Source organism: Bos grunniens, chromosome 28 (assembly GCF_055505025.1).
Source record: "Bos grunniens cultivar Pamir isolate PY7600 chromosome 28, Bosgru_T2T1.0, whole genome shotgun sequence".
Lineage (NCBI taxonomy): Eukaryota > Metazoa > Chordata > Mammalia > Artiodactyla > Bovidae > Bos > Bos grunniens.
The window spans coordinates 7554239-7578675 of record NC_141192.1 but is presented as its reverse complement, the minus strand read 5'-3'; the positions used below and the strand labels follow the sequence as shown (position 1 = coordinate 7578675).

The following is a 24437-nucleotide window of genomic DNA, read 5'->3' as shown; positions in this document are numbered from 1 at the left end:
AAAAGAATTTATAATCTATTTCAGAAAATCCAATCAGAGAAGATAAGGCTAATGTAGTGATGATGTGGCAGGCAACAGGAAGGCAAGCAGAGTGTGTGTGTGTGTGTGTGTGTGTGTGTGTGTGTGTGTGTGTATTGAAGGCAGAGGTGGGGAAGGCAAGCAAACATGGGAAGAAATCAAGCAAGCTGATGCAGAAAAGGCTTGGTGAACATTTGCACAAAAGGGGCTCAACGTGCCCATCCCAACATCCCTGATAGTAGACTGTGGACTAGGGGTTTCCAACTTCTGGGATGCATGCCTAGACTACAGGACCCTAACTCTAGCTTCTCTAGTCAGGTCTTCTCTTTCTGAATCAATTCAGTCAGCACAGTGAGAGAACAGCTCAGCTCTTGGAGAGTTATTAATATATGGGATTAATATATGGTATGGGGCTGTCCTGGCTTCCCTCACTAACCAATCCCAGGCACCAGTTTAACCTCAGTACCCCTCCACTCCTCCAATCCTGGTAGGATAGGGCTCAGGACACTCTACTCTATACTGACAATCTGCTAAAGCAAAACAAAAATCAACATTCTCCAGATTTTTAAAGGACACAGGATCTCATAGCATATTATTAAAAATGTCCAGGACATAATTCAAAATTATTCATCACAAAAAGAACAAGCAAAACCTAACATTCATCAGATGCAAAGTATGAAATCACATAAATGTTAGAATGTGAGGCAGACTTTAAAGAAGCTTCCATAACCATATTTCAAGACGTAGGGACAAGTACTCTTGGATAGAATAGAAAGATAGAACTTCTCAACAAAGAATTAATAGCTATAAAAAAGAGTCAACTTTGAGAACCATAATATAAATTTTAAAATTCCTCATAATGGCTCAATATAAAAATGGAAATACCAGAAGAAAAGAGTCAGTGAACCTGAAGACAGATTAAGAGAAATTTTCTAATCTAAACAACAGAGAAAAGGGACAGGAAAACAATAGGGAGACTCAGAGACCTCCCATCATTTCATGGCAAATAGATGGGGGGAAATTGAAACATTTTATTTTGGGGGCTCCAAGACCCTGATGCTGGGAAAGATTGAGGGCAGGAGGAAAAGGGGACAACAGAAGAAGAGATGGTTGGATGGCATCACTGACTCAATGGACATAGGTTTGGGTAGACTCCAGCAGTTGGTGATGGATAGGGAGGCCTGGCATGCTGCAGTTCATGGGGTCGCAAAGAGTTGGACATGACTGAGCGACTGAACCGAACTGAAAATCACTGCTGACAGTGACTGCAGCCATGAAATTAAAAGACCCTTGCTCCTTGGATGAAAAGCTATGACAAACCTAGATGGCACATATTAAAAAGCAGAGATATCACTTTGCTTACAAAGGTCCATATAGTCAAAGTTACGGTTTTTCCAGTAGTCGTGTAAGGATGTGAGAGTTGGACCATAAAGAAGGCTGAGCACCAAAGAATTGATGCTTTTGAACTGTGGTGCTGAAAAAGACTCTTGAGAGTCCCTTGGGCAGGAAAGAAATCAAACCAGATTTCCTAAAGGAAATTTCCTAAAGGAAATCAACCTTGAATAGGAAATCAACCAGAATGAGAGGAAAGAAGTTGCTTATAAATATAGAAAGATAGAAAATGAAAATGAACCCTGTAGTTTTATATTAGAAATGGAAGTATCAGTAAAAATTTAGAGTTTCATCATAGATGACTCATAAGTACGGAAATAAGTGTGTTTGTGCGTGGGTCTGTGCATTTCCTGGTTGCATCTGTGAGAAAGGACTGAGCAGTGAGGACAGCCTAGTAATGATGAATACAGACAGCACGCACTTCTTAGTTTCCAAATGCCATTCTTCTATACAAGGATCCTGTGATCCTTAGACATCACTGACTTCAGACTGGGCTGGAAAAGTTCAAATGAATCTGAAATACCTTTTTGTGCCAGAAAGTAAGGAAATGCTCAAAGAATAGTTGGGTATGTCAACACCACACAGAAGCCTGAAGAAGGTGTGCCCACTGGCCAAATTAGGGAAAATGATTATCAAAATAGTAGTTACAGATTATTACTTATTGGGTAAAATAAAAATCTAGGACTCTGTGGAAATGCAAACGAATGCAAACATTTTGTATTTTAAAAATAACTACATAAACAAGTTAGATGGAAGGAAAATCTATTTTTTCACTAGAATGTGAATTAATAAATAAAGAAGAGATAATGAAATTAGACTGGAAGAAACACAAACTGGAATCAAGATTGCCGGGAGAAATATCAAAAACCTCAGATATGCAGATGACACCACCCTTATGGCAGAAAGTGAAGAGGAACTCAAAAGCCTCTTGATGAAAGTGAAAGTGGAGAGTGAAAAAGTTGGCTTAAAGCTCAACATTCAGAAAACGAAGATCATGGCATCTGGTAACATCACTTCCTACGAAATAGATGGGGAAACAGTGGAAACAGTGTCAGACTTTATTTTTCTGGGCTCCAAAATCACTGCAGATGGTGACTGAAGCCATGAAATTAAAAGACGCTTACTCCTTGGAAGGAAAGTTATGACCAACCTAGATAGCATGTTCAAAAGCAGAGACATTACTTTGCCAACAAAGGTTCGTCTAGTCAAGGCTATGGTTTTTCCTGTGGTCATGTATGGATGTGAGAGTTGGACTGTGAAGGCTGAATGCCAAAGAATTGATGCTTTTGAACTGTGGTGTTGGAGAAGACTCTTGAGAGTCCCTTGGACTGCAAGGAGATCCAACCAGTCCATTCTGAAGGAGATCAGCCCTGGGATTTCTTTGGAGAGAATGATGCTAAAGCTGAAACTCCAGTACTTTGGCCACCTCATGCGAAGAGTTGACTCATTGGAAAAGACTCTGATGCTGGGAGGGATTGAGGGCAGGAGGAGAAGGGGATGACAGAGGATGAGATGGCTGGATGGCATCACTGACTCGATGGAGGTGAGTCTCAGTGAACTCTGGGAGTTGGTGATGGACAGAGAGGCCTGACATGCTGCGATTCATGGGGTCACAAAGAGTCGGACACGACTGAGCAACTGATCTGATCTGAATGAAATTAGAAAATTGCCACTTGATAACAATTATATAATTTAGTGAATCATGAATAGATTCTAAAACCTATGGGTAAAAGTATGATGAGAATTTAAACATTTACATAGTTTCAAAGTATATTAATTACAAATGGAAAAAATAATAATCTTAATTGAGAAATCTGGAAAACACACACATTAACCAAGTATCAAAGTTATTATCAGTAATGGGACAAGATAACAGTAGGTTCTCACTGGTGTAACACAATGAAAAGTATATTTATTACATCACTGCTATAAAATTTGTACCCAAAATGTGTAATTTTTATCTCAGTTCAGTTCAATTCACTCACTCAGTTGTGTCCGACTTTTTACAGCCCCATGGACTGCAGTATGCCAGGCTTCCCTGTCCATCACCAACTCCCAAAGTTTGCTCAGACTCATGTCCATTGAGCCGGTGATGCCATCCAACCATCTCATCCTCTGTCATCCCCTTCTCCTCTTGCCTTCAATCTTTCCCAGCATCAGGGTCTTTTCTAGTGAGTCAGTTCTTTGCAACAGGTGGCCAAAGTTTTGGAGTTTCAGCTTCAACATCAGTCCTTCCAATGAATATTCAGGACTGATTTCCTTTAGGATTGACTGATCTCCTTGCATTCCAAGGGACTCTCAGGAGTCTTCTCCAACACTACAGTTCAAAAGCATCAGTTCTTTGGTGCTCAGCATTTTTATATTCCAACTCTCACATCCATACATGACTACTAGAAAAACCATAGTTTTTACTCTGCAGACCTTTGTTGGCAAAGTAATGTCTCTTCTTTTTAATATGCTGTCTAGGTTGGTCATAGCTTTTCTTCCAAGGAGCAAGGGTCTTTTATTTCATGGCTGCATGTGATTTTGGAGCCCGCCAAAATAAAATCCCTCACTGTTTCCATTGTTTCCCCATCTATTTGCCATGAAGTGAAGGGGCTGGATGCCTTGATCTTAGTTTTCTGAATGTTCAGTTTTAAGCCAAATTTTAACTCTCCTCTTTCACTTTCGTCAAGAGGCTCTTTAGTCCCTCTTCACTTTGTAACATAAAGGTGGTGTCATCCACGTATCTGCGGTTATTGATATTTCTCCCAAAAATCTTGATTCCAGCTTGTGCTTCATACAGCCTGGCATTTTGCATGATGCACTCTGCATATAAGTTAAATAAGCAGGATGACATTATGTAACCTTAATGTATTCCTTTCCCAGTGTGGAACCAGTCTGTTGTTTCATAATCAATTCTAACTATTGCTTCTTGACCTGCATACAGATTTCTCAGGAGGCAGGTCAAGTGATCTGGTATTCCCATCTCTTTAAGAACTTTCCACAGTTTGCTGTGATCCACACAAAGGCTTTGGCATAGTCAATAAGGCAAAAGTAGATGTTTTTCTGGAACTATCTTGCTTTTTTGATGATATGACAGATGTTGGCAATTTGATCTCTGGTTCCTCTGCCTTTTCTAAACCCAGCTTGAACATCTGGAAGTTCACGGTTCACATACTATTGAAGCATGGCTTGGAGGATTTTGAGCATTACTTTGCTAGCATGTGAGATGAGTGCAATTGTGCAGTAGTTTGAGCATTCTTTGGCATTGCCTTTCTTTGGGATTGGAATGAAAAGTGACCTTTTCCAGTCCTGTGGCCACTGCTGAGTTTTCCAAATGTGCTGACATATTGAGTACAGCATTTTCACAGCATGATCTTTTAGGATTTGAAATAGCTCAACTGGAATTCCATCACCTCCACTAACTTTGTTTGTAGTGATGCTTCCTAAGGCCCACTTGGCTTTGCATTCCAGGATGTCTGGCTCTAGATGAGTGATCACAACATTGTGGTTTTCTGGGTAATAATTTTAATCCAGTCAAGAAGAAATAACCAAATGAAAATGAAGGATATTCCTCTAAATACATGGCTTGAATTTTTAAAAGTGCAAACCACATGAAAGTCAAGGAAAAACTAAGAAACTATTTTTTCCATTTCCATTCCATATGGACATGACAACTAAATGCAGTATGCAATCCTGGAGTGACCCCAGGACTGGAAAAATAGTTATTTAATCTGCCCCTACCTTTGACTATAAAGTACATTATTAGACCTGTTGGTGAGATTTGAGCAAGGGAAATAGAAAATTATAATAATAACCACCGATGTGAATTTTGAAAACTTTAAATTGTACTATGATTCTGAAAGAGAATGATCTTGACTTTCAAAGAAATATATGGGGTGCCATTGCCTTCTCCTAATTAAAATAGTGGGGTATTAACACAATAAATTGACAAAAAAAATAGATTGAATTAGGGCTGCCATAACAAAATACCATACTTGGTGACTTACACAACAGATTCATTTTCTTACAGGTCTGGAGATCAAAAGTTCCAGATCAAGGTGCCAGTTGATTCTATTCCTGGTGAGAGTTGACTTCCTGGCTTGCAGATGGCCACCTGCTTAATGCATACTCGCATGGCCTTTCCTCTGCAGCATCTGTGGAGAGAAAAAGGGAGCAAGTGAACTCTGGTGTCTCTTCTTCTAAGGGCACCAGTTCTACTGATTCCACAGACAGAGGAGCCTGGCAGGCTACAGTCCATGGAGTCACAAAAAATCAGACAGGACTGAGGGACTAACACTTCCACTTTTAGTTCTACTGAATTATGGCCCCAACCTTACAATCTCACTTAACTTTATTTCTTCTATGTCCTTATATATAGTCATGCAAAGATTCCTTCACCCTTGATGTTCAATCAATTGCCTCCTCCTCCACCATTAATATCAAATCAAGTCCCCCTTCTTTCCCACTTGTGACACCTAACAAAGTCCTTCATGGTAATTTTTCTTTCTCTCCCATCATGCTATCATGTCTCAAATCTCTAGTGGTCCCTATTGTATTTGGGAGCTTCGCAGGTGGCTCAGTGGTAAAGAATATGCCTGCCAATGCAGGAGACGTGAGTTCGATCCCTGGGTTGGGAAGACCCCTTGGAGAAGGAAATGACAACCTGCTCCAGTATTCTTGTCTGGAAAATCTCATAGACAAAGGAGCCTGGTGGGCTACAGTCTATGGGGTCACAAGAGTCAGACATGACTCAGTGGCTAAACCACCACCATCACATTGTATTTGGAGTTTAGTGTCTCCCCCCTACTGCAATAGTTTATTCCCTATTTTATTCAATAAAATCTGTCTTGCTGCTTTTAACAAATGTCAAGTGACTTTCAGATTTAAATGGAAACTTGAATCTTTGGGGAAATGGAATATTAAAAACAAAAAGCAGAGGTAGACAGACAACGGACTTTATACATTAATACAACTAGTAATGATGATGACAATAAAAATGAAATTAAAACTCTATTTTGTATCAAAGGTTAAAATATGTTATTTTATACAATGAAAGTGTGAAAGTGTCAGTCACTCAGTCGTGTCCTACTCTTTGCCGACCCTATGGACTGTAGCCTGCCAGGCTCCTCTGTCCACCAAATTTTCCAGGCAAGAATACTGAAGAGGGTTGCCATTCCCTTCTCCAGGGGATCTTCCCCACCCAGGGATTAAACCCAGGTCTCCTGCATTGCAGACGGATTCTTTCCCATCTGAGCCACCAGGGAAGGCATTTTATACTACAGATTAAAAATAAATTTGAAATAAATTAAAAACACAAAAAACAAAACTTCAATATTTTAAATTCAGTATTAATTAAAACTTATTTTAATAAAGAGCACTAGTTTGAGTATTAAGAACCTTGAGAGGCTACAATACTTTGGAGAATGTAAAGCCTTGGATTAACCATTAGCCTTTTTTTGAGTAGATAAGATCAGTGATTATTTACATACTAGTTACCATGAAATATATTGTAACTCATTATCATAAAATTTACCTTCTGCCTAAGCCTGTTTCTTAAAAGAGGGAAAGCACTTTCCTAAAATTATAAAGTTTGTTTTAAAAAGCCAAAGACTTGACTTCTGTCTTTGCAATTACAGATATCTAATATAAGAAATTAGGTATCAAAATGTTTATTAAGAAAAATGTGTCTCTCCACTTAGAATTGTAAATTATTTTCCATGGGAGCTTACTCTTACGCATTTTGTGATTATAAATCTGCTCTTTATACAATCACTTATATTGATAAGAATACCTCAACAATATAAAAAATACAGTAGGTGCTTGTACAATTAAAAGAGTATGTAAAATCATTTTTCCTTTTAAAAATCACTTAAATTCTAAAAGATTACTCCAAAACACAATGCAGAAACTTTGTTTTCTATGACAACAAAACATAAAAACACTTTATGAAACTCTTAGAAGAATATGTAGAATATTTTTGCATCCTATAAGGAAGCAAAGCTAAACACACACACTGATAAAACAAACAAACAAAAAAACCTGTATAACAGAGACATCATAACAAAGTTCAAAATGTATTTGGAGAAGGCATTTACAGCATACATAACAGGTATTATCAAAAACATACAAAGAACTCAACTTTCAACTTTAGAAGTCAACATATAGATTTTTCAAATATCACATGAGAAAGCTGGTCATATGATATGAAAAGCAATTCACAAAGGAAGAAGCCAACTCACGAAAAATCATGAAAGAAAATCTCAATCATGTGAGAAGAAAGCCAATTATTTTTTCAAGTTACTTTTTTATCATACCTAAAGTTGGCTAGGATCATAAGCAAAAAGGAAGTCTGCCATCTACTAGAGGAAATATCCACTATGGAGAACATCCGGTCTAGTAAATTAAAAAACTTGACTGTGCTTTCAAAGACAACCCTTCAATCCTACATTTGGTAAGTACGTTAGGGAAATCTTACAATAGTAGTCATGTCAAGGATGTTTTTTATAGCAGGGCACAATAAAAAAATTATAGTACTTAAACATCCATCAATAAAATAAACTGTGTAATATTCATATGTTAAAATACCATAGCACTTACGACGAACAGACTTAATTTATATATAGTGCATGGAAAGAATTGCAATACCTAGTGTTAAGAAATTCAAGTTGCATAAAGAATAATTATTTCTGGGAAATTTTGAAACAAAAATACAGAAGGAAATTTATATAGTAACCTTCTTAAATATAGCATGAAAGTGTACAGTATATATACTGATTAATATTCTGCATCAATTTGGCTAGACAGATTATGCACCTATATGTGTGCCTGTATGTAATATATATATAGAGAGAGAGAGAGAGAGTGTGCAAGAGAGAAGGAGAATGGCACAGGGTTAAGAAATAGAACGCTAACTAATATTGTACTGTTTAAGTCTCAAAACATTCACAGGAATATGTGAAGCCAACTTCAGGTTGGTAGAAGGAGGGAGGGAGGCAAATTGTTTGAGGGTAGTAACAAAAACTGGCTTTCCCTATAATGTTTTATTAAAGTACATATATCATTATATGCAATTTTATATAAAAGTACATATTCATATCTCAGGCAAAAATGGCAAAAATGTTAATTAATTCTAGAAAGCAGGAATGTGAAAATGATTTCCATTATTCTCTCTACTTTTCTATACCTTTAAGCACAAAATAAATAAGCATTGCATGACAGAGCAATTTTATCTGCATCATTACTATGGTGCTGCTTTGCATGGAGTCCTGATTCACGTAGTCTGTGTGAATACTACCTCAGTGAAATGTCCCTCATGCTTCCCTGCAATCGCACTTTAATTTCACTTCATTCAGCAGCATTCGGCCTCCTAATGCAGTCACAGAGGGAACCATGCCTTGGATTGAGAAAGAAAAAGACTTTGATAACGAAAACTAAGATGAAAGTGAAAGCGTTAGTCACTCAGTCCTGCCTGACTCTTGGCGACCATATGGACTGTAGTCTGCCCATGGGATTCTCCAGGCAAGAATACTGGAGTGGGTTGCCATTTCCTTCTCCAGGGGAATCTGTTCAACCCAGGGATTGAACCAGGGTCTCCTACAGATTCTTTATCATCTGAACTACCAGGGAAGCCCAAATTTAAGGGCTTTAAATTAATAACTTTGGTTTATTCACCAACCTTAGCTTCTTCCCTCCTGATCTGTCTTCTTCACAATCCAGCCACTAGGGTACCACAGGTCTCCAAGGGACTTATAAAGAGACCATTAGCTGGGAGCTCAGCATTTCCTTCCTAATACAGTGAGCTTTGCAACCCACAGATTTAACGTGCACAGAATTTTGAGCACTCACAGAGTTGCTCTAAGGGTGACGTCACTGTGCTCACTCTCAGAGAGAAACCTCTTCTTTCCTATGCAGCTAAACTTGTGTCTCAGATCACAGAATGTCACCTGGTCTGGGTCCACCTTCTAATAAGGTCACTGAAACCTCAGTCTCAGCCCAGCCAGGAGTCCTTCTCTCTCAGAAAGACTAGGCCTCCTTTTTCATCAGGTAAATTTTGTCACCTAATGATGACCAACTTCTTTTTATTAGGCTCCAGGTTGGACCAATTTTGATTGTTAACAATATGGTAGATGCAGAGCTGTGTGTTTTACTTACATAATTGTTGCAAAATTTAAGATCCCTATAAGACAAGCCTTCTCTGTTTTAAGAAGAGGTGATTGCAGCACAAAGGTTAAATGGTTTGTCCATAGACACATTACTATTATTGACCCAATCTCTGATTTAAACTCAGAGCTGTCTGCTTCCGGGGCAATTGGGGTGGATCGAAGATGGTGAAGTAGGAGGACAGGGAACTAACCTTCCCCATGAACACATAGAAAATACACAGATATGTGAATGAATTTTCTCTGAAAACTATGAACTGGCAGATGGGCTCCTGTAAAACCAAGGCTGTGAGTAAGATCCACACATAATTGGGCTGGGACCTTGCCACTGGGAGGTGACCCAGCAAAAGGGAGATTCCACACAAAAACACCTACTCTGAGGAGTGAGCAATAAGAATCACAGAAGAGGTGTCCTAGTCCTGGGGTCCTGAGTCAGAGAAGATGGGCCCTGTGGGTGGACTGCTGGTTACTAACAGGAGGGCTGTGGGAAGCTTGGATTTTGCTCAGGATGAGTGCAGGATGCTGGCTTGTCCCCAAAGGGTAAACAGAGCACAGACAGGATTATTCTAATGGCTTCTGGGTTTCCTGTAACTGCCTCAGCATGTGCCCAGTGCCAAGCTGACTGAATCCTCCAGCCCTGCTCACGCCAAGTCACAGCATGGCACTGGATTTGGGCAGCCACAACCAGGGAGACTTGGTCATGGGACTCAGAGATGACACAGCCCCAGGGCAAGGCCTGGGTGGGGTGGTTGGCAGCCACTGTTCAGCACAGCAGAATAAATGAAGAGCAGTGAAGGCAGGCGCTCCACCACAGCTCACAGCCTAATACAGAGAGTTCACGGGGGCCCCACCCAGCTCCACAACAAGGCATGTGGGGAATTTGGGGGAAGGGATCCTTGTGTAGGACAGAGGGGACTTGCACTGGAGGCGGCCTCTGAGCAGAGCAAGGGCAACAATCCCAGGCGCCTGCACAGGCAGCACATCACAGACAGGCTGGACCTCCGTCTGCAGCTGTCACGAGCCAAGAGCTGGTGGGCCTGCCTCGCTTCAGCACTGCCTCCATCTGTGGCAAGCGTCCCAGTGCTGGGAGAAGGGTAAACACACACTCAAGGAAAACAGAGCAAGCTGGTACCCTCAAGGCTTCTGCTCCAGCAACTTGGGATCAGACCTTGCTCCTGACAGGGTAGTGGCAGGCCTGAGAAGAGGGAAAGTACTGCCTCACACCTGACTCCAGTACTACCCATTCCATCCCAGCCCCAGCCCCAGCCCCTATCAAGGTAATAGTGGTCAACACACCCTGAGGAAAGATGTGACTTGCTTCCCTGCCAAATCCAGCACTCCAAACACTGAGCGCTTACAGCTGGTACAGGGATGCCCCAGACAAGAGCATCCCTTCAAGACTGCAGTAGGTAGCTGGTTCACCTAAATTCTGAACTGTCAGAGATGGTTAAACAAAATGAAAAGGAAGGGGAACTGCTCTCAATTGAAAGAGCAAGAGCAAAATTGTGAAAAAATAATGAAACAGAAATTAAAAATTTATCAAAGAATTCAAAGCGTTAGTAATAAAAATGTTAAGAGAATTAGGCAACAGAATAGATGAATATAGTCAAAAATTATAACAAGGAACTAGAAAATATAAAAAGGACTCAATCAGAAATAATTCAATAACTGAAATTTAAAGAAAAACACACACTAGAAGGAATGAATAGCACATTAAATGATAGCGAAGCTTGCATAAGTGAAAAATAGAACAATGGAAATCATCCAATCATAACAGCAAAAAGAAAAGTGAATTTAAAAAATTAAAACAGTCTGAGAGATCTCTGAAGTAATAACATTGAATATACCAACATTTGCACTGTAGGGGTCTCAGAAGGCGAGAGAGAAGGGGATTCAAAAGCATATTTGAGGATATTATGGTTAAAAACTTCCTAACCTGAAGAAGGGAACAGATATTCTGTCATAAAAAAAAGTCTGATCATTTATAGTTATTTTCCAAACACTTGCTACAGAGGTCTATCAACAAATCCTCCCCTGTGCTTTTCACCTGCTTTCTGTTCTTCAATATTCTAAATTCCTGCATTGTTTTAGCATGTTCTATTCAGAACATTGAACAGAAGAACTCCTAAGGAATAGTTGATCCTTTTTATTCAATTTGTATCACTATGACTCCTGCAAGTTGAGGTCCCCAGGCAATACAAAGACTCTGAGGATAGAGATTGTCTGTCTCTGCGACCCTATGGACTGTAGCCTGCCAGATTCCTCTGTCCATAGGATTCTCCAGGCAAAAATGATGAACTGGGTTGCTGTGCCCTCCTCCAGAGGATCTTCCCAACTCAGGGACGAACCTGTGTCTCTTACGTTTCCTGCATTGCTAGGCAGGTTCTTTACCACTGTCACCACCTGGGAAACCCAAGATAGAGATTAAAGTACAGGAAATCCACTAAGAAGTGTTCTTGGGATTGACATCTATGGAAGTAAGGAAGCCAACTGAAAGAAGAGAGAAGTTGGGCAGTGGTGAAGTCTCATTCAAGACCTCAGCTTACTCCTTGAAGAGTTCTAAAGCTGATCTGGTGCTTCAGAGTTGTATACATTTATGACAAATGCCTTACTCCTTAAACCTCTGTGCAGATCATTTATTCGGTGCTCCCGCAATGAGAAAGCATAATCTTGGGCAGTCCATTCTCCTCAGCCGAGGCAGTTCCTGAAAAGTGACAATGCTGAGCACTGCCTCGGCAGCTGTCTTCCCTGCAGCTTGGGAAATAGGTCCTTCAGTCTTGTGGACCTATTTCAGTCCATGTGGGTGTGTGTGTATTAGTTGCTGAGTTGCGTCCAACTCTTCGCACCACATGGATTATAGCCCACCAGGCTCCTCTGTGCATGGAATTCTTCAGGCAGGAATACTGGAGTGGGTAGTCATTCCTTTCTCCAAGGGATCTTCCTGACCCAGGGATCAAATCCAGGTCTCCTACATTACTAGCATATTCTTTATAGTCTGAGCCACCAGGGAAGCCCTGGTCTATATGAGTAGAACATCATAATGTCCACTGCAATGACATTATTTACAGAGTTCAGCACTTCTGAGGGTACAGTTGACCCTTAAACACATCGGTTTGGACTGAGCAGGTCCACTGATAGAGGGATTTTTTTTCCATAGGTAGGTGCTACATGATTCAGGGTTGGTTGAATTCATGGATATTGATGGAGGTCTTTTGTAAAGTTAGATTTTACAACTTTGTTGTAAAGCCAGATTTTCCCCTATGTGAAATGTCAGTGTCCCTAACTCTAGAGCTGTTCAATGGTCAACTGTGCTTAGAAGATAGAGTCGGGGAGAAGTAAGCTCTGAAAGTTTAAAAAATTCAGAAACAGTTACAGATTCAATTAAATTTTGTATTTCCTCTTGTTTAAAAACAAGAAATTGTGAGTGGAATAGGTTAAGAGAGGTCAGTGGATTATTTTTGGACTAACAGTTCATGTTGAAGGTAGAAAAATCCCAAGACAGGGATTGACTTTTAGTTAATAAATAAATGGCTCTAGGAAGTCAATTCGGAGAAGGCAATGGCACCCCACTCCACTACTCTTGCCTGGAAAATCCCATGGATGGAGGAGCCTGGAAGGCTGCAGTCCATGGGGTCGCTGAGGGTCGGACATGACTGAGCAACTTCACTTTCACTTTTCACTTTCATGCATTGGAGAAGGAAATGGCAACCCACTCCAGTGTTCTTGCCTGGAGAATCCCAGGGATGGGGGAGCCTGGTGGGCTGCCATCTATGGGGTCGCACAGAGTTGGACATGACTGAAGCGACTTAGCAGCAGCAGGAAGTCAATTAATCCCTTGGACTTCTAGTTTCACCATACAAGCAGCAGTCTCCCACATCATGGGCATAAAGATTAGGAGACAGCCTATGTGGAATCCATCACTATGTGAAGGAAGATGGCTTACTAAACAATGATCTTAATGATCTAAGTAACAGTGATCTCCCAGTTAATCCTGGGAGTTACTGTATTAGTCTGAGTTCTCAGGTGAAAGATAACCAATAGGATACACATGTTATTATTATAAAGAGAAAGAGCAAGAAAATGTATCATGAGATATTGGCTCGGGAAATTATAGAGGCTGAGAAGTCCCAAGAATAGCAAGCTGGAGAGCCATAGGAGCTGACAACGTAGTTCTGTTCTGCATCTTAAGGCCTGAGAACCAGTAGAGCTGATGGTACAAGTTCTAGTCTAAAAGCCAGCAGGCTCAAACCAAAGAAGGTCCAATGTTTCCATTCAAAAGCAAGAAAAGACCAATGTCCAAGCTGAAAACAGTCAAGCAGTAGGTTTTCCTTCTTCTCAACCTTTTTGTACTACTCAGGCCCACCCAAGTTGGGGAGAAAAATCCACTTTACCTGTTTTTCTGATTTAAATGTTTATCTCACTCAGAAGCACCCTCATAAACATGTTCCAGAATAATGCTTGACCAAATGTCTGGGCACCCCATCACCCAATCAAATCGACACACACAATTAGCCATCACACACAGGTTACTCCAAATTCAAACACTGTATTATAATATGAAATCCTTCAGTAGATCATACTGTAGCAGAAATTCAGAAATGTGTATCTAACTGAGTAATCTAATCTCCATGACCTGCTGTCACTGAACCCTGAATTCACCTGACAACCACCCTTCCCTGTTCAAATCACCATATTTGGGGGTAGTTGTATAAGACAAATCCTTGCTCCATTGTTATTCTTTTGAAATAATATCCTGCTGTTGCTCAGTAATGTCTGACTCTTTGTGACCCCGTGAACTATAGCTCATCAGACTCCTCTGTCCATGGGATATTCAGGCAAAAATACTGGAGTGGGTTGATATTTCCTTCTCCAGGGATCTTCCCCACACAGGGATCAAACCCATGCCTCTTGCAAGTCTCCTGCATTGCAGGCAGATTCTTTAGCACTGAGCCACCAAGGAAATCCATAATTTCCTGCTAATAAAGCCCATGAGACTAGAAATTAACCTTATTATTAATTTTTAGTCCCAAGGGGCTTTTGGAGAGGAAAGGGTTCTTCAAACCCTAAGGGTAAATTAGAAGACAAACAGAAATTCCTCAAGTTACAGCATTAAAAATACAACCAGATATTTGGCTCATTAAGAATTAACTACTTGCTAATCTGTCTTCTTATCTCAATGAACTGAGTGGGTATTTATCTTTCTTCTCCACGGCCAATAAAATGGAAAGCCATGTCATTATTCTAGCATCTCTAGGGATTAGTCTCTTAGAGGCTTCGCCACCATACTAAGAGGAGAGGCTCAGTGATTGTTGGGTACCTTCCCAGTTTGATTGTTTGAAAGTAACAGTTCACCTCTTAAAGACCTTGGGCTTTTGGCTTCATAGACTCTAAATTGTGTTACACAATTCATTTGAAGAGGGTCGCTGCCCAATAATGCTGATCTAATTTTTTACACTCAGCAAATGGGTTATTTGATTTTCTCTTCTTCCCAATTAGCATCAGTGGTAGATTTCCTAACAGTGTGATTTGAGCTTGAAGGTTAAACATGGCATGCCTATCTGTTGTTCAAATCAATGCTGCCCTGACATTGCTATTCCTCACCTAAACTTCCATTGATAATTTGATTTAAACCAGCTGTTTTGGCTAATTCAGTAATTAGTGACTTGGCAAAGCACTAATAATATTGGAAGGTAGGAAAAAATAACTCAGATTTACATATGTAATGAAATTTCAGCATGAATAGTTTGCTCCGAAGAAGGATTATATTTAATATGAAACTCAAGTTTTTAAAAATAAAAAATACTAAATGCTCTTTGCACATAAGATCCATACACTTGCATTTCTCCATTCTATGAATACCAAATATGTGCCTTACATTGTTCCAAATGTTTTACATACATTGCCGTAATCCCAGCTTCCCAGGTGGCCCTAGCGGTAAAGAATCCTCCTGCCAATGTAGGAGACACAAGAGACTTGGGTTCGATCCCTGGGTTGGGAAGATTCCCTGGATAGGAAATGGCACCCCACTCCAGTATTCTTGTCTGGGAAACTCCATGTATACAGGAGCCTGGCAGGCTATAGTCCATGGGGTCACAAAAGAATCAGACATAACTAAGCACATACATATTAATGCATAGTGACCCCAAAAGGTAGGTACTACCAGTTCCTCTTTACAGATGAGAAGCTAAAGCCTAGGAATACGCAATGCTTTTACCAATGTCACAGGGCCACAAAATGAAAGAGCAGGTAGTTAAACTTAGTTGCAACCCCAAAGTCCATGTCCCTTAAATTCTTCTCCATGGATCTTACATAATTTCTCCCACTCCCAATGGGTAAACTATGAAAGTCACACCTGCCGTAGGTCAAGAAAGCAGAATGTTTTGTCTTGATTGCACATGTTAAAGGCTTGGATGTTGTGTCTAACGGCTCTAGAGAGGGAGCTGGGTATGGGACCAGGTCTCCATCTAAATACCCAAAATTGTCTGGGTGTTTGGTCATGTTAGAAATTATTTAACAATCTTGAACTTTCTGCTATTACTATTCTATGTACACCAGCTTATACTGCAGGTCTAGAAATGTCAATTTCACATGTATTAACCTAACTGTTGGCAAGGATGGGTATCCTTTTGACCTCGGGCCTAGTGGCATTCTCTGCTTTTAGCCCAGGAAAAATCTCTGAAAGGGAGAAAAAATTTTTTCTATTATCCTGTGCTAGCTTTGGGAATAAACAGCTAAATGATAGCTGTGTGTGCTCAGTCCTTTTAGTCATGTCCAATTCTGTGCGACCCCATGGACTGTATCCCACCAGGCTCCTCTGTCCATGGGATTCTCCAGGCAAGAATACTGGAGTGCATTAGCATGCCCTCTTCCAGGGGATCTTCCCAAACCAGGGATCAAAATTGCATCTTTTGCATTGGCAGACAAATTAACATTATTTGTTGCCCACTGCATACACTTCAGGCTTCACATAGCCTAAACAATAAGACGTTTGCCCATGTTGTCTTCCAGGAACTCAAAGTCTGCTGTTTCTAGTGCAAGTTCAAGCCAGATAAAACTGATGGAACACCAACCCTAATACTGGGCTGTCACAGGAATGACCAAGTAATGACCCTTTGACATCAGAGAACCAAAAACTCCACCCTTAGATCATACTAAGCACTTCCATTTTTTAATGTCTACCCAGTGAAGAAAAACTTAGTCTAGATATGCTGTACAGAACAGCAATTAGTTCATCTCTTATCTGTAATTACCTTTCCCCATGCCTAAGACACCTGCTTCTGGAGGGTGTCATATTTGAGACTCATTCTCCCATTTCCTTGCTTGCTACCTTGTGGATAAACCCATTCTTTGCAGCAAACCTCAGTGTCCCAGCATTTTGGCTTGCAAACCTGGTTTGGTAACACTTCTAGGAACCTTGTGAGATAGGGTTTTTAGAAATGAGCAAATTGGGGCTGGAGAAGGTCCAGTGCCTTGCCTCACCTACAGTGCTGGTGAGGATGAATGCTTCTATATCAGATGGGGCCCCACAATTCTGCACCCTTGATTTGTTGTTCAGTTACTAAGTTGTCTGACTCTTTGTGACCCCATGGACTGCAGCATACCAGGCTCCTTTGTCTCCCAGAGTTTGCTCAAATTCAAGTCCATTGAGTCAATGATGCCATCCAACCATCTCATCCTCTGTCGTCCCCTTCTCCTCCTGCCCTGAATCTTTCCCAGCATCAGGGTCTTTTCCAATGAGTCAGCTCTTCACAGCAGGTGGCCAAAGTATTGGAGTTTCAGCTTCAACATCAGTCCTTCCAATGAATATTCAGGGTTGATTTCCTTTAGGATTAACTGGTTTGATCTCCTTATTGTCCAAGGCACTCTCTAGAGTCTTCAGCACCACAGTTCAGAACCATCAATTCTTTGGTGTTCAGCTTTCTTTATGGTCCAACTCTCACATCCATACCTGACTACTGGAAAATTATAGCTTTGACTGTACGGATCTTTTTCAACAAAGTGATGTCTCTGCTTTTTAATACACTGTCTATGTTTGTTATAGCTTTTCTTCTGAGGAGCAAGCGGCTTTTAATTTCATGCCTGCAGTCATTGTCTGCAGTGATTTTGGAGCCCAAGAACATAAAATCTGTCACTGCTTCCACCTTTTCCACATAGCTAGTTAATCAGCGTGTTCTTTTGTGCGAAGCCTAGAAAGATTTCAGAACCTCCTCCTCCACTTTGAGTACTGCCCCCCAAAACCCCACATAACCATCTTTGTAGTCACCAATGGGTTGATATGAAGTGGCACAGCTTTTAAATCTAGTTCTAACCTTACCAGATGAGATACTAATATGCTGGGAAGGCCATTGAGACACTTTAGGAAATGAAGCAGGCAGCCACATCACACTGCTGCCTTGCTTTGGTGAGTTAATCCATCATGTGTAGCTGCTTTTCTAATAGTACACCAAGGGCCACAGGAAACAGGTGATTGCTTAGTCCAATTGCCTTCCCCAGAGACAAACACCAACAACCCAAGGTCTTATTGTCCTGAAGGGCTGAGCCACTGTTTACAGAATTCAAGTTTCATTTAACGAAGAAAACACATTTTAAAATTGATTTTCTCTCAAAACACACTTGGGTTTTGTAAATGTACACAGAAAGTAGTTTTCTGAAGTTAAATAACAATTCCCTGGAGAAAGTTTGCAGAGCAGCCTTAAAGTTAAACTAAACTCCATTTCTTTCCACACCACCCAGCTCTCTTTATCATTTAAATTAGGTGAGTTGAAGTCTGCAGCCTCGCACCACTGTAGGACAAGTAGATGCTCAGAATCTCCCCTTTCTATTCTGACCTCCTTTCTTTGTAAGGATCACTTTTTCCCTCAGACAACTCTGCAGATAATAGATAAAGATTTTAAAAGTAGTTAAGCCCAATCTTTAATTAAATTACAAGCAATGTTGTCAAAAATATTTTAACAGAAAATCTCAAAATTGCAAACACCATGGTTTTAATTATATGCAATTAATCCATAGGCTTCATTTCTTAAAAACTCTTTCATTTATTCACTGATAGAAAAGAATTTAAAATGTAAGTATATTTCCTTTCAAAGAAAATGTTCAGAAAGATTATCAGAAAAAGACAAAGAATGTAGCAGTCATAGAAAGTAGTTTTATATAATTATATTTGTAAGAAATTAGAAAGCTAAGGGCCAGATTAAAAAAATGGTAAGGTGGACCACATATTCATTACAAAAATTTCTACTCAAAATGTGTATTTCTAAATATTAATAACAAGTTGGAAAATTATTTTAACATTGTTCAGATAACAAATACATAATTTCACAACACAGTTAACTCTTACTAACATTTTTATAGAAATTCAGTAATTTTTCTATACATATTAATATACTTAAATGTATTTATTTTTATAAGTTTATGATTTCATGTGTATGCTTTTATGTGTATAAGTATATACATGTATAGATAGATGTGTATGTGTATATACAGGCATATGCAGCGGCGTGTACTGTGAGTGTGCATATGCACATGTATTATGTGTACACGTATGTGTATTACATTGTTTGCGCTTTTGTATAATCATTTGTATATGTGTGAACATGCCATGTATATATTAGGGTATGTATGTGTTTCTGTAAATTTGTGTTTATCAGTATGTGTATATATGTCTTTCTTTATTCAAATATATGTATGTGTACATGTGTCTCTATATATGTGGTTATATTTGTGTGTGAATGCATGTTTGTGTTTGTATGCCTGCATATCTGTATGAGTATTTTCACCTAAAATAATACGTAGTCCTCTCATTAGCATTTAATTCTAAGAGTTTTTATCCTGTCTTTATTATTTTTGTTTTATATATTTCTGTAGTTTGTTCCATAGTTTAAAGGGACAAGTAATTTTCAAGGCTCATGACAGAAATACCACTAAATTTCCCTCCTCTCCTCATAAGCAACTAGTTTAAGTCTGTGAGCCAAATCTTCTCTTATTTGACTTTATATATCTGAAGGACACATTTCTACTTCTATAAACTTTAGTCTTAAATATTTGATAGTAATTTCCAAACTTAATATGGAGGTTTACCTGGTTTTCATTGATCCTCCCCATCATTACTCATCCCTTCCTTATCAGTCCCATAATTTTCTCAGTATACTCTAATTTTGTTTCGATCAATGGTCATGCCCACTTTGGTATTTCCATGTAAACATAATTCATCATTGATTACTTTTGTTGTCTAAACAGTACACCGATTTTCTTTAGCTTGTTTACTCTAAGCATATCATGACTTCACAATCAAATTCCTCCAGTTGCGTAATTCTCACGGCAGGTGGTTGAGACACATCAGTTGTCCCATCTTTCATCTGCTCGAAGAGTCCTGCACAGTTTCTTAGATGTCCCAAACTGGACAGATGGAATTCTTGGACTTCTCCCATTTTAGGATCTGTATGATCATCCTGAGAATTCTGTTTGCTTTTGTTGTGTTGGAGCCTCTATTTCTTTGATTCTTTATATTCCAATCTCTTGGTTTACTCCATGAACTTGGCAAAGTATTTTATTATTGGTTTCCTGAGAAAAGGAGTGTATGAAAAGCTACTTTTTAAAAGAGTATTCGTTTCTGACAAATTTCTAAGTCTATTCTCACAACAGTTTGTCGAGAAATAGAATTCTAAGCGAGAAATAATTTATTTATAAGGCATTCCTCCATCGTCTTCATGGAGGACGTCTTCACAGACTTCATCGTCTTCATAGACTTCATGGATACAATGAAGAGTTTAATGATTAATGACCCTTTGATTCTTGATTCATTGTATGAACAGCCCTCTTTCCTCCCCACTCTCCTCCTCTTCCCTCTCCTTCTTCTTCTTCCTTTCCTAGCGGTACCATCTCTCTCTCTCTCTCTCTCTCTCTCTCTCTCTCTCTCAGTATTTCCTGACCCCACAGTTACAAAATGTCTACCTACGAGGGGATGAGGTATTTTCTTGTCTCTATTCATTCAATACATTGAATGATTAAAGAGCCTGTTCACTACTGGAACATATTTTATTTCTGGGAAAATGTTTTTCATTATGGGCTTCCCCATTGGCTTAGGGGTAAAGAATCTGCCTGCAATGCAGGAAACTCGGGTTAGGTCCCTGGGTAGGGACCATCCGCTGGAGAAGGGAATGGCAACCCACTCTAGTATGCTTGGCTGGAGAATTCCATGGACAGAGGGGCCTGGCAGGCTACGGTCCATGCTGTCTCAAAGAGCCAGACACGACGGAAGCAATAGCACGCATGCACGTTCTTCATTATTTCATTGATGATTCATTTCCTCTCTTTTATTTCTTGTCTCTGGAACTTCCTTTTAGAGTTGTACAGTGGAAATGTCCACAACAGGACATGTTTTTTTGCCCGTTGGACCACCAGAATCTACTACATTGACTGGGAGTTAGTATATATTGAATGAGTGAATTATTTCTGTGAACAAGGAATTTAAGTGACTACATAATTTTAATGTATTATGTATGTCATGTAATATTTTGCACTTTGACATTTATTTAACATTATTAGAAACTTCAGTTGTTCCTTAAATTTCAGTGTAATGTTCCTGTCAATGTTCTCTTTGTCTCTTTTCATTACCTTCCAAATAATTTCTTTATACCTTTTCCCAGTTCTATAATTTTGTTTGGAGTTTCATTTACTCTGCTAGTTATTATTATTCCTTTTAATATTTAAGTGTTCATTTCTAGGAGTTTTTGTTACTTTTTAAATCCAATTTAAAAAAATTCATAGTCTTCTGCTTCTCACCTATAGTCTTTACTCCCTCTTTATTTATAAAAACAAAGTAAGAAGATTTGGGTCTAATTATACCTGTTCCTGAAGTCTTTGAGAGTATGATTCTACTGTTATTTTTTTCTCACTTGCACTTGTCTTGTATAGCTTTTTCTTTTTTTAAATTTGGCTTCTGATTATGAGTTCATATATCCCTTGAAATTTTGCCCTGGGAATTCTTTGAGAAGTTGGATGAGGTGTATTGTTCACAAGAGTATTTACATCTGCCTCTCCTAGCTCTTGAGGACAATACCAACTCAGAACCACTTTAACCTAAATCCTTAGCTATACCATCCCCCAGGCAGTATAACTGTGGGCTGTAATCCACATGAGTGTTGGCTTATGGTCTACTTATCCCCAGGAAAAAATTATTTTGCACTATGCCCAGCACCAAAGATCTAGATCTAAATTCCTTCTTTAATTTATTTAAACATAGTAAGAAATATTTGCTAAGTACATCTATTTTTTAAGTCTTTGAGGGTGTGGGGACAGATGACTTGTTTCTAGTTCACCTTGACAACATTATGTAAACCCTCCTACTAGATTCTCATTTGAAACTAAGAATAAGTTTTTGTTTGTCTGTTTTTTTAAGCCCTACATCCTGGACAATAAGGTCACAATAATGTGTAGGAGTTGCTTAGTGCTGTGGCTTCCCACTTTGACATAATTTTGGCCTCCAAGAATTGATTCATTTTTTTCCTCTACCCCAAAATATACCTTATTAATCTAGTATTTTTAACTGTTTTCATTTAAAGGTATTTATTTGATTATACTGCCAGAAGCATAAGTTACTATTTTTTCTGCTCTGATAAAGACAAAAATAATATTAAGATAAACTGAAAGGTATGGTCCAATCTGTAAAGCACACTTGAATGAATACAACATCATTGCACCAGCTTATGTTGTCTGTGCTCTTCTACTCAAACTAACTATCCTTTCATACCTTCTTCTCAGCGAAGTTCTAAACCTTCTTCGGTACCCAAGTTCAACTTCCAATGAAAAGTCTATCTGAACATTCTGGCCAATATTAATGTGAAATGTTTCCAACTCTTATATCAGATATATAAATAATATATATACTATAGTGTTTCAAATAAGATCATCATCTCTAAATTGTGTATGGAGAAACTGAGCTTAAGAAGAAAGCACTGAAACTGGTGTTTCAGACTTTCAACTGATTCCTTGCCTTGAAGCTGCAATAACCCACAACACCAAATCTTACTTATTTCTTTGCTGGCAAAATTACGTCTCCAGAATATGCATAGTTGTAGTTCTTACAATAGGCTAAGATGGAGGCGGCTTTAACCACCAGACTGTACTTATTAGTAGCCCCATCCAAAGGACTTCCAAAACATGCCATCTAAGTAAAACATAGGTCTGCTTCACATCTTTCTTTAACTGTGAAATAAGTGTTACCCAAAGAGGTCATAACAGGCTTTGGCACTGTATGATCCTGAACAGTCTATCCTCTAAGGCTAAGCCTGATATTTTCTTACCTGTGTATCACCTGCAGGAGCAGCAGCTACAGTTCTGCTCAATCCTCCCTTTTATCCACTCCCTGGGTTCCTGAGAGTCTCTGGAGAATTTAGATGATCTACCAGCTCATAGTTTGAGGAACCCTGCTCTCAGTAATACCAGTACTAGTAGCTCTGCTTTTAAAAATCAAAACCATGTAAAAGACCTTTTAGAAGACTTTATAGTGTAAAGAATATACATTGTAAATAATGAAATAATGCCATTTGCAGCAACACAGAGGGATCTAAAGATTATATACTAAGTAAGTCAGACAGAGAAAGGCAAAAATCATGTGATGTCACTTACATGTGGGATCTAAAGCATATGATGCAAATGAACTCATGTACAAATGAGAAGTAGACTCACAGGCCACAGAAAACAACTTTATGATTACCAAAGGGGCAGCAGGGAGGAGGGATAAATTAGGAGTTTGGTATTAACATATATACACACATATATACCACAGATGTAGAAAACAATCTTCTGGTTACCAAGGGGGAAAAGGGAGGAGAAGGGATAAATTGGGAGACTGAGGTTGACATGGGAAATTGAGGTTGACATATACATACTATTATATAGAAAATAGATAACTAATAAGAACCTACTGTATAGCACAGGGAACTCAACTCAATACTCTATAATGACCTATATGGAAACAAAATTTAAATACTGATTCATTCTTCTTAATGGATTCACTTTCCTGTACAGCAGAAATTAACACAACATTGTAAATCAACTATACACTAATAAAAATTAATTTAAAGAAAAAAGAACATATGGATGCTGCTGTATAGAAAATAGGTAACCAATAAGAACATACTGCATAGCACAGGCAAATATTCTCACTATTTTGTAATAACCTATGAGGGAAAAGAATTTGAAAAAGAATATCTATATATACATACACACACATATATACATATATAACTTTGCTGTACACCTGAAAACTAACACAGCATTGTAAATCAACTGTATTTCAATTCAAAAAAAGAATATACATTTTTACATAATTTCGTGTGTCTCCCTGTAATAAACAAGATGCTGCCACTTTACTCAATTACTTCGCACAGATTGAGAATTCCTGGTGAACACATCCTGTTTCCTGCCTAGGTTCACAACTGGACTGTGCCATGAAAGGGTTAGGTTAATAATCCCAGACATCTCCTCCAATTTAACACCTTATCACCATCTCACTTTCCTGTTCCCCTGTCCATACACATGTGTTAGAATTCCCTCTTGACTCATCTCCTTTAGGCGTGTTCCTAGCCCCCTAATACATGTCAGCACCTTCAGAACAAGGACTCCATCTGCTTCATGCCATCCACTCCTCCCCCCTATGCAAATACTGGTACGTGGCAGCCCACAGAGAGCATGTGTCAAATCAACTTATGAATCTTTCCCATGTCACATATATCTTTACACTGTTGGAGCTCTGACCTCATCAACTGCCTCACACCCACCCCATACACCATCCTCAATAACCAACCAAACAACACAAAGCCAAAAACCACTCACCACCATTCTCTCTTGCACATACATCCACTCTACCAATTTACTGTTTAA

At 39.2% G+C, this 24437-nt stretch overlaps 1 long non-coding RNA gene across 6 annotated transcripts in view; it reads right to left on the bottom strand.

Moving 5' to 3' along the window:
* The window catches only part of LOC147342807 (uncharacterized), a 545729-nt gene that overhangs the window by 485052 nt on the left and 36240 nt on the right, over window positions 1-24437 (bottom strand). For 2 of the 6 annotated variants that reach the window (XR_015157194.1, XR_015157181.1), the window contains exon 2: window positions 5403-5549. This is a non-coding gene — a long non-coding RNA (uncharacterized LOC147342807). The remainder of the gene's footprint in view (window positions 1-5402; window positions 5550-24437) is intronic. The other 4 variants (XR_015157195.1, XR_015157182.1, XR_015157196.1 and 1 more) reach the window with 2 other exon arrangements.